The sequence below is a fragment of the Octopus sinensis genome, linkage group LG1, assembly GCF_006345805.1.
Source record: "Octopus sinensis linkage group LG1, ASM634580v1, whole genome shotgun sequence".
Classification (NCBI taxonomy): domain Eukaryota; kingdom Metazoa; phylum Mollusca; class Cephalopoda; order Octopoda; family Octopodidae; genus Octopus; species Octopus sinensis.
In genome coordinates, this window is record NC_042997.1 from 135,274,419 (window position 1) to 135,286,918 (window position 12,500).

A 12,500-nucleotide genomic window follows, 5' to 3' on the forward strand; every position below is an offset into this window, starting at 1 on the left:
ATTTTACTATAACATGAGCTTCACTTCTATTAAAAAGACAACATTGATAGATTACGAATTCACATTCCAGTCAATTATTGGAGAATAAATTTACATTTTATGTATCATTGCATTCCTGTACCCAATGACCATATTGATTTAGTACCATATATTTTCTGTATTTTGTACTTCATTAAATGATACCATTGTTTCAACACTTGCCAAATTAGGCGCTGTAACAATGATAGTATATATATATTAATTTATTAAGATGGCAAATATTTGTGTAGGAAAATTGACGGAAAATAAACTTTACATCATGTCAACTATTTTTGAGACTTTTCAATGCAGTTTTCCTGTAGACAAGGTGTTAAAAACAGCGCAGTTAGTTCAGATTGCCCTTTATGGACTGGCAGGGTGGTTAAACTCCTTAGCTCTCCTCAATACCACATCCAAGAAAGACAACTCGAAGCTGACTGGAAAATTTGGCTTTCTTTAAAGGAAATCAATAAATATTATTTATAGATTATTCGCGTGAGCCACCATACCGAAACCAATATCTGGACAGGTGTGCGAAGCAGTAACGCGCACTCCATATTTGAGCAGATCTAAAATTTGGTTATTTCCCGTCACTGCTTCGTGCCCCTACACACATGGTTACCTTCACAGAAGAAATATTCGACATTCAACAGCTCATGGACACCCTTACAGCCTCTGACCAACAGGTTTGATATCTCTTTCTGTCGTTTCTATCTCTGCTAAAGTGCTCTCTGTTCCTCGAAGCTTGCTTTTCTCTTATCGTATCCATTCAAGACGCCTCTCTCCCACTCGTCATTTCTTGCCTACCTCTTGCCCCAGCACTAACTACTATTTACAGTCCTTCCTATAAGAATATTGGTCATCTATTCTCTTTAACCAGCTATTTTTCTCGCAGTTGCTGATCTGTAACAGTTTAAACGAAGCATTAGCAATTCTAAACATCATCACTCTCAGAAGACATGAAACAGCACTACCCCTTCCTCTAGACGCAGTAAGGGAAAACAGAGTAATCTCACTGGATGGTTCTGAAATGAAGTCCTTAGCAGACTTGGTATTTCCCAACACCATAGTATGGAATGAGTCAGAAGATATGAAAAACCGTTAGCATTGCCATTTACGGCATTTGGAAGCCTGAAAAAGTTTGTCTAAAACAGGTATGAAAAAAATCAACTCAGAATTTGATTATACAACGTTATTTTTATTTTCGTCACAACTTAAGCTGCGAAAACGGGAAACCTAGAGAACCTGAAAAGATACGCAGATTATGACTTTTTGAAATGCGTTGTTTGCAGCTATACGAATGGTATGGACAGCAGTGTTCTCGTACATTATAATGAATATTATCTAATAGGGTACTTTCAAGTTCAGCTACCTAAAAGATTTTCACGTACGTCGTCCGTTTCTTTTCTACAATTCTGGTTAAGAGTTATTCCTTGTAACAACTTTTGTTGTATCATTTCCTTAAACTTCCCCTTCTTCTTGAGTCCACTACTGGTTATGTGAATAAGGCTGTCTGTTAATTCTTGTAACATAGCAGCAACCGTCTCACAACTAAGCGAGATGACCACGCTTACAGCGCCCACTAATTAAGAGTTTAATCCTTGGATTTCATTAACTGAATTAAATGTATCATATTTATCGTACTGAATATTTTCTCCCGCTTCCGTGTCTATCTAAATGCATCAAATAATATTATACAATATTATATTATAGTTGATAGCTTTAAGTTTTAAAATCTACGAAGAAAACCAAAATTAAATGATTCGAACTGAATGCAAAGGGTTTTTTCCAGACAGATAATGAACACAGAATAATAATGGAGTTAATCCTAGACCTTCATTAAATAAATTGGATTTATTGCGTGTACTATATATTAATTTTCTTTCTTTTGTATAATATTATTTGATGCATTTAGATAGACACGGAAGCGGGAAAAAATACTCAGTACGATAAATGTGATACATTTAATTCAGTTAATGAAATCCAAGGATTAAACTCTTAATTAGTGGGCGCTGTAAGCGTGGTCATCTCGCTTAGTTGTGAGACGGTTGCTGCTATGTTACAAGAATTAACAGACAGCCTTATTCACATAACCAGTAGTGGACTCATAGTTCAAGCAACATTTATTAATCTCAAGGCGGCGAGCTGGCAGAAACATTAGCACGCCCGGTGAAATGCTGGGCGGTATTTCGTCTGCCGTTACGTTCTGAGTTCAAATTCCGCCGTGGTCGATTTTGCCTTTCATCCTTTCGGGGTCGATAAATTAAGTACCAGTAACGTACTTGGGTCGATGTAATCGACTTAATCCGTTTGTTTTCCTTGTTTGTCCCCTCTGTGTTTAGCCCCTTGTGGGTTGTAAAGAAATAGGTACTTCGTCTACCGCTACGTTCTGAGTTCAAATTCCGCCGAGGTCGACTTTGCTTTTCATCCTTTCGGGGTCGATTAAATAAGTACCAGTTATGCATTGCGGTCTATATAATCGACTTAATCCCTTTGTCTGTCCTTGTTTGTCCTCTCTGTGTTTAGCCCCTTGTGGGTAGTAAAGAAATAGGTATTTCGTCTACCGCTACGTTCTGAGTTCAAATTCCGCCGAGGTCGACTTTGCTTTTCATCCTTTCGGGGTCGATTAAATAAGTACTAGTTATGCACTGGGGTCAATATAATCGACTTAATCCGTTTGCCTGTCCTTCTTTGCCCCCTCTATGTCTAGCTCCTTGTGGGCAGTAAAGAAATAAGAAACGTTAGCACGCCAGGCGAAATGCTTAGCGGTATTTCGTCTGCGTTACGTTGTGAGTTCAAATTCCGCCGAGGTCGACTTTGCCTTTCATCCTTTCGGGGTCGATAAATTAAGTACCAGTTACGCACTGGGGTCGATGTAATCGACTTAATACCTGTGTCTGTTCTTGTTTGTCCCCTCTGTGTTTAGCTCCTTGTGGGTAATAAAGAAATAGGTATTTCGTCTGTCTTTATGTTCTGAGTCCAAGTATCTTTCGGAGTCGATAAATTAAGTACCAGTTGCGTACAGGGTTCGATCTCATCATCGACTGGTCTCCTCCCGAAAAATTTTGAGCCTTTTGCCTAGAGCAGAAAAGAATATTTATTGATCTCGTGCATTTGTGAAAATCGAGTAAAAGTAACTTCCCTTTACTCGAAATCCGAGCTTTGCGTAGTGCAAAGATTAGTCCTGCAGACCTATTTCTCAGTAACTTTTTGTGGTTGAGCTCATCATATAAGCGCTGATTGAGAGTTTATCTATGATTAAAGGAATTCCTTAATGACCACTCATTGTTTCATGGGTATGTCTAAGACTACAGTATCCAATGTGACGTTTGCTTCTCTAAGATTGTCAGGTACAATTTAAGAAATATGTAGCAGCTATTTCTAGCAGGTCGAGTGACTACATAGAACAATTATGAAGGTTACCTCGCTCACAAGGAAATATGAAAACATCTGTTAACGGAGTTCTCCAAAATCCTATATGGTCAGTAAAATGATTTAATTTTGTAGCTATGTGATTATGAAGCTCGCTTTGCTATCACCTACTTTTGAATTCAATCCCATCCTGTGGAATTTTGTGCAAGTGTCTTCTACTGTAGCCCCGGAAGCCAGAACTGTAGTAGTGAATTTAGTTATGTGGAATTGTGTGGAAATCCGTCGTAATTAGAGATAGATAGATAGATAGATAGATAGATAGATAGATAGATAGATAGATAGATAGAGACATACATACATACATACATTTCTTTATTAGCCTCGCAGGGACGGGCACAGAGGGGGCAATACAATGTAGAACTTTTCTTTTCGATAGAAAAAAAAACAAATGATCAAATGGGATCGAAAGCGTTTCGGAAGTGTAAACAGTAAAATAAGGGGGGGGTGTAATACAGATTAGGTTTATCCGTGGAAAGAAAAGCCAAAGAAAAATACCACGGTAAACTCAGGTAGGGAAACAAACACATGAGAGCTAATTGCGCTCTCTTTCTATCTCTCTTTCTCTCTCTCCCTCTCTCTCTCTCTCTCTCGGATTTACAGGATCATGTGGTTTCGTCATTCACGCGTGCCATCTTTGCTACATTCACCCACCGTTTATTGAAACTTTCATGAGATAAAACTTCCCTCTCTATCCTCACCCTCCTTTTCATGTGGTATTTGAAAAAGTTGATGAGCGAGGAAAAAGCTGATGAGAGAGGAAATTGTTTGTTTCTAAACCTTTCGTACGTGTCCACCATATACATTATTTCACCATAGCCATCAGTACAATGAAAGCTTCCTTGCCTTCCCAGTTAAAGGAAAATGGCGGGACAATATTCATGATAGACTCGGCTAATAACCGAATTCGTCCTATACGTGTTAGCAGCCGTTCGACATAAGTCCACAGGTCTGAAATTGTTGGACACTGCACGAGTGCATGCAGAATGGTTTCGTCCCTCTGACCACATCTTGGGCATGTCGGTTAACCGTGTCTGTATAGCTCATCCCGAACGGGCAATGCTTCTCGATAGCTCTACTAGGCCAGGGATCTCTGGGGATTATCCATAGATCCCGGCCTGAAAGTGGTCCTGAAGAGGCGAGTCACGTATTCTCCAACGACGCCCAGATTCTCTCCAAGAACGTCGTCTCACCTACCCTCCACTAATCCCCTATAGAACGCTTTCGTGGAATTGAAGTCGCACAAGTTTGATCCCGGACGGCAGAGTTGCTCGAGAGCAAGGTGGCACTCGCGGTGTCATTTGCCTAGCCGCGGTCTCTATTTGATCCATGACTGCAGTACGGCTTAAGAGACGAGCTGCAGGAAAGTGCGACTCACAAATGGCAACCACACCTGTTCACCGTCGTCTATGAAGCGCCAGAAATGTCGCAGTCTCAGCGCATGTATGCGCATCATCAACTACAGCATGCCCTTTAGGAGGTGTTGACAGCAAATGGATCGCCTAACCATAGGAACGCTTCCTTCCCACAAAAAGCGGAAGAGTATACGTTCCAGTTTGGTGATAGTAGTATCGGGACAAGGCGCAATGGTCAGACGGTAATAGATGACGGATGCGATGTATGTGTTCGCCGCCTCCGCCCGACCTTTGCTCTCGGTCCATTGCTGAGTGAGAGTGGTCACCCTGCTCATTATCTCCTCCCAGTTCAACTCCATTTGGAGATCTGGTCCGAACCAGACCCCGAGCAATTTAACTGGTCAGTCGGTCCAGTGTCCCACGATGGAGACACTGTTGGACGCCATGGCTTTGCTTCTTCAGGTGCCGAACCCAGAAGCCCACTGACTTTTCCGGTTTACTTTTCTGCTCCCGTTACCGCTTCATACTTGTCGACCAGTTTCTTGATGACAAGCGCCAACCTTTCGGCTAACTCCTTGGCCCAAATCTTCAAATCTGCGTCGAGCAGAATGATGGCCCTGAAGTTATCTATGACATTCTCCTTGTTTAGGTCTTGCTTTAGCAGTGCTACCGGTCCTCGGCTCATAAAACTGGGGATACGCTCATTTTGCTGCTAGTTGCAGTAGACTACTGCCAAGACACACCCAAACAAGTCTGGCACATGACAATAAAGCTCGTAGAGCAGACCATATAATCCTGGCGACTTGTCTCCTACGCAGCCAGCCATCGCATCCCATACGTCCGCAGCTGTGATGGTTCTTTCACAACACTCCGCTCCTCTTGCCGAGAGTCATGGCAGGCCATGCAGGTAGGCACTAAAGTCCACTCTGCTTTCTGACCCACCAGTTGTCCCGAAATGCTGTTGAAAGGCTTCACTCATACTTTCGGGCTCGAGTAAATCGCGCCCCTATTCATCTGTAAGAGACCTAATGGTGGCTTTGCTTCCCCGTTGCACCTCTGTCACTCTGGCCTCTCGGGGGGCTCCACCTCCTTCGTTTCTCAGAGCATGCATCCTAGCTCTGACAACGCGTCCTTCGTGTTTGGGGTTGAAGTTTTGGTCGCACGTTGGACGCGATTTCACTTCTATGTGCCTCTTCTAATTTCTAAACTAGGTCTCCTATTCTATTTCGATCTATCGCTAGAGTCTTACTATACCTAACTGATAATGCTTTAATTGCTCTCTTTAGGGCATACAACCATTTATTGTTGAAGATGGCTCCCGCCAACGCCCTCTTAACTAATGTGCTAATCCGGTCTCTGTAAGCCTGTCACGCCGTGAACGACGCGTTCAGTTTCCAAAAGCCGGGACCCTGCCTATGATTCTTACCTAAGTCAAGCGTACAAGTCACAAATTTGAGATCTGTGTAGCTGACTATATGAAATTGTGGACAACCTACACTATACCTGTCCACTGTCCTACATAAAACAAAATCTAAATACGATCTGGACGACACGATGCGGTTGCTCCATGTCCACATTGGAACATTCGACTGGTCCAGTTGGTACATATCAGACAGTTGAAAACGTTTGAGCCGGTCTTTGAGTCATTAACATCCCCTCCTATTCCTATCTCTACCCTATCTCTAGATGCGTGTCCAAGGTAGCGTTCCAATTCCCCACTAAAAGTAAAGGTCGAAACGTTCCCAAGAAAACCTCTAGATGTCGAAAGAAATCAGGCCGACCTGTTAAGGACGGTGCACAAACTGTCATCAGTCGAAAAACAGACCTATTACTGCCATCGGCATCCAAGACGACCAGCTTACCCTCTGGGTCTAGGAATATTGTTCTTACTTTGAGATCCATACTCTTCCGAAAAAGCACCGCGGTACCACCTCCGCCCATTCTCGGCAGACACGGAGAAAAATAAATGTCGAATTGTCCGCCGATGTGCTGGAGGGCCCGCAGGTTATAGAGTCTGGTCTATGATACGCACATTCTGTGACTTGATGTAATTTAACAGGTAGCATTGTTTCGAAGGCGACACAAGCTACGCACATTTATACAATCTATTCTAAGCATGTTCCTATCGAACGCTGTGTTTTACACACGAAAGGAAAAGGAAAAGTAAAAGAATGAGAGAGAGAGAGAGAGAGGGGGGAGAGAGAGAGAGAGAAGAGAGAGAGAGAGAGAGAGAGAGTTAGTTATTGTTCGAAAGTTGGTTGCTCTTCTCCTCACACTCTTCTCTCAGGAGGTTTATAATTACTTTTGAAATCTCCTTACTGCATCAGGGTATGGAGATTTCAGTGTGCTGTGTATGCTTTGTGTCACGTGTAGGATTTTTAAGTGCTGTGGTGGTGTTGTGCGTGGGTAATTATTTGTTTTGACCTTGTCTTCTGTTATTGTTGGTCTATTCCATTAGGTCTGAATTGTGTTTATAGCTGTTAGCATTCATTGTGTTTCTGTGTTTGTGTTAAAGCTTTTGTTTTGTGCGGGTGTTTTAGTTTCGGGAGTGGTAAATCTCCCAGCTTTATTTGTTTGCTTCTCCATTCTTTCTTTCCTCTTTCTCTCCTTCCGCCTATGGCCACTTGCCATTCCTCCCTGTCGCCTTCATTGGACGACACGTCGAAGGAATCAGAAAGTGGGAGGGAAAGGATATTGGGGTCTATTTCTGAATTGGTTAATGCTGATTTTCTTGTTGGTGTTGGCGCTGATTGGTAACAGTTGGGATGTGGTGTATGGGGTTTTGGAGGTGGAGTATGAGCCCCTTTGTTTTTCTCTTCTTCGTTTGGTGCTTCTATAGATGTTGTTGTTGATGGTGGTGTCGCTTGGTTGGGCTGGCTTGTTGGTTGCTGATGCTCTAGATAGATAGATAGATAGATAGATATATATATAGAGAGAGAGAGAGAGATAGATAGATAGATAGATAGATAGATATAGATAGATAGATAGATAGATAGATAGATAGATAGATATTTGTGTGTCCACCACCACCGCCGCTTTACAACCGCTGTTGGTTTGTTTACGTCCGTATAACTTGGCGGTTTAGCAAAACAAGACGATATACCTGGTTTGAAATATAAATACTGAAGTCACTTTTTCCGACAAAATCTGTCAAGGCGATGCTCCACTATTGCTGCAGTCCAATGGCTGAAACAAGTTGAGAGATAAAACGTTTCTTTACTTTTTACTGTTCATTTGCTTTTATGCCATTGCAAGTGGCCTGATTTGCAGCAATTTAATATAACATTATTCAAAGTACCCTTTTCGTTTTCAGGACTGTAGAGTATGCTATGAGATTGACTGTTACTATGAGTTGACTGTTACTTTTAGTAATTTGAAAACCTACTCAGAGGTCCTCTTGTTGGCTAGAATTAGTTGCTTCTGTTGGTGTGTATGCGTCGTGGGGCAGTGCTGTTGCTGTTTAGTCTTAGAATGGCCATGATTGAGAAGGTATATGATTAACGACATTCTGGCAGTGACTTCCGCTAAATTTTGTATTATTTTTGGAGTAGGAAATCTAATGCTAATACTTTTTATCTGTCCCCACCTAACTGACTGGAAGAAGAAATCATCAAACAAAACATAGCCCGAATGTTTTCAAGAGAATGTATACGAAAGGAGAGATTTAGTTGCTATTACTATTTGATAGAATGACATCATAGGTTCGTGACAGTAGCTGCGTCTACTTGGACATTTCTAAGGACATTTCCACGTATATCCTTTCGTTATAAAATTTAAATTCAGTTTTTCATGAATTTTTTTTTGGAATACTATTACGCATAATTTTTTTACATTCTTCTAAAGGTAATGCATTCAAACGCACCAACCCAAAATCACATTTTTAAATCGGATGTATTGAATAAAATCTTTTTAAACTGATGTGCTTTGTTGAAATCGAACCCAGGTGTAATTACTACCTCACGATAGCCTCTACCCATTTTGCTTTCTCCAATTTCAGTATGAATTATATATCTAAGGGAAGCAAATCTGCACGAGTAATTCCCCCTTCAACATATGCGATTATACTATTTTATAGATATTATGCGTAACGGTCTTGATGTTCTGATTTCAAATTTCACCGAGGTTGGGTTTGCCTTTCGTACATTCAGGGTCGATTAAAACAATACTAGTCAAGAAATAGGATCAATGTAATCGATTAGTCCTCTCACACAAAATTTCACGCTGTCTGTCTATATTAGAGAGGATTATTTATCATCTACTACCTTTGAGATTTATTTTTTGAATTCATATGTGGACGATAAGAAGAAAGTGAAGTTTATGTAAATATTACACATACTTCGAATGGAAAAAAAATAAAGAAACGAATTGAGGTTCAGTTTTATTATTAATTATAGAAGACGGCACTTCAAAGCAATGAGAGAAAATATAGATAATTATCAGCAATCAAGTGAATATACGTAGATGGGGTTGTAATGTCTCGGTTGGAAATATTATCATTCATGCAGCATATATAAATGAAACCTCTACTCACGATAGAATAAGTATTAGGCTTATAAAGAATAAGTCCTGAGGTCGATAACTTCGAATAAATAGCTCTTTAAGGCGGTGCTCGAGCATGACCGCAGTCAAATAACTGAAATGAGAAGAAAATAAATAAAAGAATACTTACTTACATACATGCATCCATCCATCCATCCATCCATCCATACATACATACATACATACATACATACATACATACATACATACATGCATACATATACAGGGTGGGGAAGCAAAATTTACAATATTTTGAGGAAGGGATTGAAAGACTGTGTATGACCAATTTGTTTATTGAAAGTCATGAGAATTTATTTGCCACAAGACAATTTATATAATAGAAAATATTTTTATTGTATGTGTCCTCCTTCTTTCTCAATAACTGCCTTCACACGCTTCCTGAAACTTGCACAGGCGTTCTTCAAATATTCGGGAGACAACTTCTCCCATTCTTCTTTAATAGTATCTTTAAGAGAGTTGACATTGCTGTGTGATGTTCTATTGGTAGCATGTTCTAAAACGCCCCAAATAGCATAATCCAGAGAGTTTAGATCTGGGCTAGAAGTCGGCCATAAACATGATTCAAAAAAATTGCTAAAGTTGGATTTGCAAAAATCTTGTATTTCTTTTAGCTGTGTGGGCTGGAGCACCATCATGTGTCCATACATAATTACCATCTGGGTAGTTTGCTTTAAGCCATGGCAATACCTCGTATCTCAGAGTCTTATAGTAAGTATTAACATTGATCTTTTCATCAGCTTTGTAGAATTTTATGAGCATTTTCTTTCCATCGGAAGCCACAACACCAAAAGCCATAACTTGAGCAGGATCTTTTGTTTTGAATGTCCCCTTAATCTCAGCTCTTGATTTTGCGATAAATCTGTCATTTCTGCGGTTCAGAACAACATCGGTAGTGAAGATCTTTTCATCTGAAAAGATCGTTACAATGGAGGACTTTTTCTTGAACCATGTAATAATTTTCTTGCACCTCTCCAAACTCTTTTCCTTCATAGCTGTTGTCAACAAGTGTTTTGGTGTTCTTGTGTAAGATTTTAACCTCAAATCATATTTTACAGCATTTCTAAAGGTCTTGTTGTCTACCTCAAGTTCAATTGCAATTTTTCTCATGGATTTGGTTGGATCCTTTAAGATTTAGGATTTGAGAGCTTTGGTAGGTTTTTGTTGATTCCTCAACTTCCAGACTTCCTCGTAATAGTTTTGCTCATAGTCATTCTATTCTTTACATTATAAATAGTCTTTATGGACACTACAACTATTTTAAAAATCTCCTTTGATGTGACGAGTGCATTCAGAAATCACACACTCTTTGACTTTTGCTTTCCTGAATAATCATATGGGCAAAAGTTTCTGAAAAGGTAAGGATAATAGTGTTAGGTATGAGTATGACATCAATATATGCTAGGTTTCAAAACAATTGACTTAGTGCCTCCTGAGAAAAAGCAACTTAACGTTCATTGTAAATTTTGCTTCCCCACCCTGTATATGTGTGTGTGTTTGTATGTATATATATTAATAGAAGTGTACTGTATTATATATCTATTATGGCTGATCTTACCAATCCGTTTCGCATTAGGAGGTCACCGGAGCGTTAGATAACAGTCCGATTATGTAACCTCTGCTCCCCAGAGCTAGTCATTATGAAATAAAATATGGCAACTGTTCTCTATTGTTGGAGGTGAATAGACACATCCGGATTGTTGTTGCTGTGAAAAAGATGATGGAACGAATCGAGAAGGGGATTCAGTTAAAAACTATTTCCCTTGGCACGAAAATATCGTCTCTGGGGTTGATTTTGTTGCGATTTTTCTGGAAAAGAGTTTGTGGGAAATGTGTATGTCTTTAAGTTTGGTGATTTTGTGGAAATGAATCGTGTGTAGTTGTACTATATGCATAGTCTATATTCGTTATTGCGTTTCGTGTACTTTATCTTTTAATTAAATTCGTGTAGTGGTACTATATTTATAGCCTGTATTCGTTAGGGCGTTTCCTTCCTTTTATATTTTCGTTAAATTCGTGGAACATTTATGTATACGTGTGATGTGCGTAGGGGTTACGATAAGTGTGGGAGCTTATATTGCGCGTCGTGGAAAAAGTGTATTGGATGGAGTGTCCGTCGTGCAGGGGCGTGTGTGGTTGTCTCTGGGTGCGTTAGTGTATGTTCTGATTAGACTCTTTGCCGGGCTCTCAGGTAATAGTAGAGGGCCGAAGCTGGGGGACTGGTGATTATAGTCATGAAGGGGCATGCATGTATGATAGAATGTACTTCCTTTCGTGTGAGCAAAGATTAAAAATTTCAGTTTTGTCATTCAGATAAATGCCTGGGTGCCGGGATGTCTTTAATATCGCTTTTTTCTCAGCCAGGCATAATCTGCATTACCTGCTCCTATTGATGTACGCTTTACATTTCTCTAGACTTTCTTTCAATGACCATACGTGCTTGGCCAGGGTTATGGCGTTACGTCTCTTCGGAATGTTAAAGGAAGGCTTGTGGTTGTTATAGCGGTTCTGAAGGGGAGTTAAGTTGCTCCCACGTGCTTTCGCATATTTGGTTGCCTATTTGGCCCTATTGTTGTCACCTCTGGCATATATACGACGGTCTCCGTGTTTTAGTGGCCGTTCAGTGGACATGTTGTATTACCCCTACCTGAGCATCCTGCCTCTATCTCTGGTGTGGACCTACCTACTAAAATCCTATTTGCAATGGGTGCACAGGAAATTCTCAGGGAGTGTCTATAAAATATTTTGCTGAACCTATTTGTACGGGGGACGTTCTTGTCTACCAAGCTCAGGAAAATCTTTTCCACTTTAGTTTTAACACCTAAACAGAAGGGCGGTTGTAAACCACAGCACTTTCCGGTGGCATTTTCTCTCTCTCTCTCTCTCTCTCTCTCTCTCTCTCTCTCTCTCTCTCTCTGTATATATATATATATATATATATATACACACATACACACACACTTATGTAATATATGTGTATATGTATTAACTATGTCATAGAAAGGTATTTGATTCTGAAGATATCTATAAAACAATTCAAATTGTATTTTCCAGTCAGCAATAAAGAGTAAAGATCCCCTTCGGTCATGAATGGTCATGGGATTGCACCTAAAATATTCCCCTCCGATGTACAAGTACGGC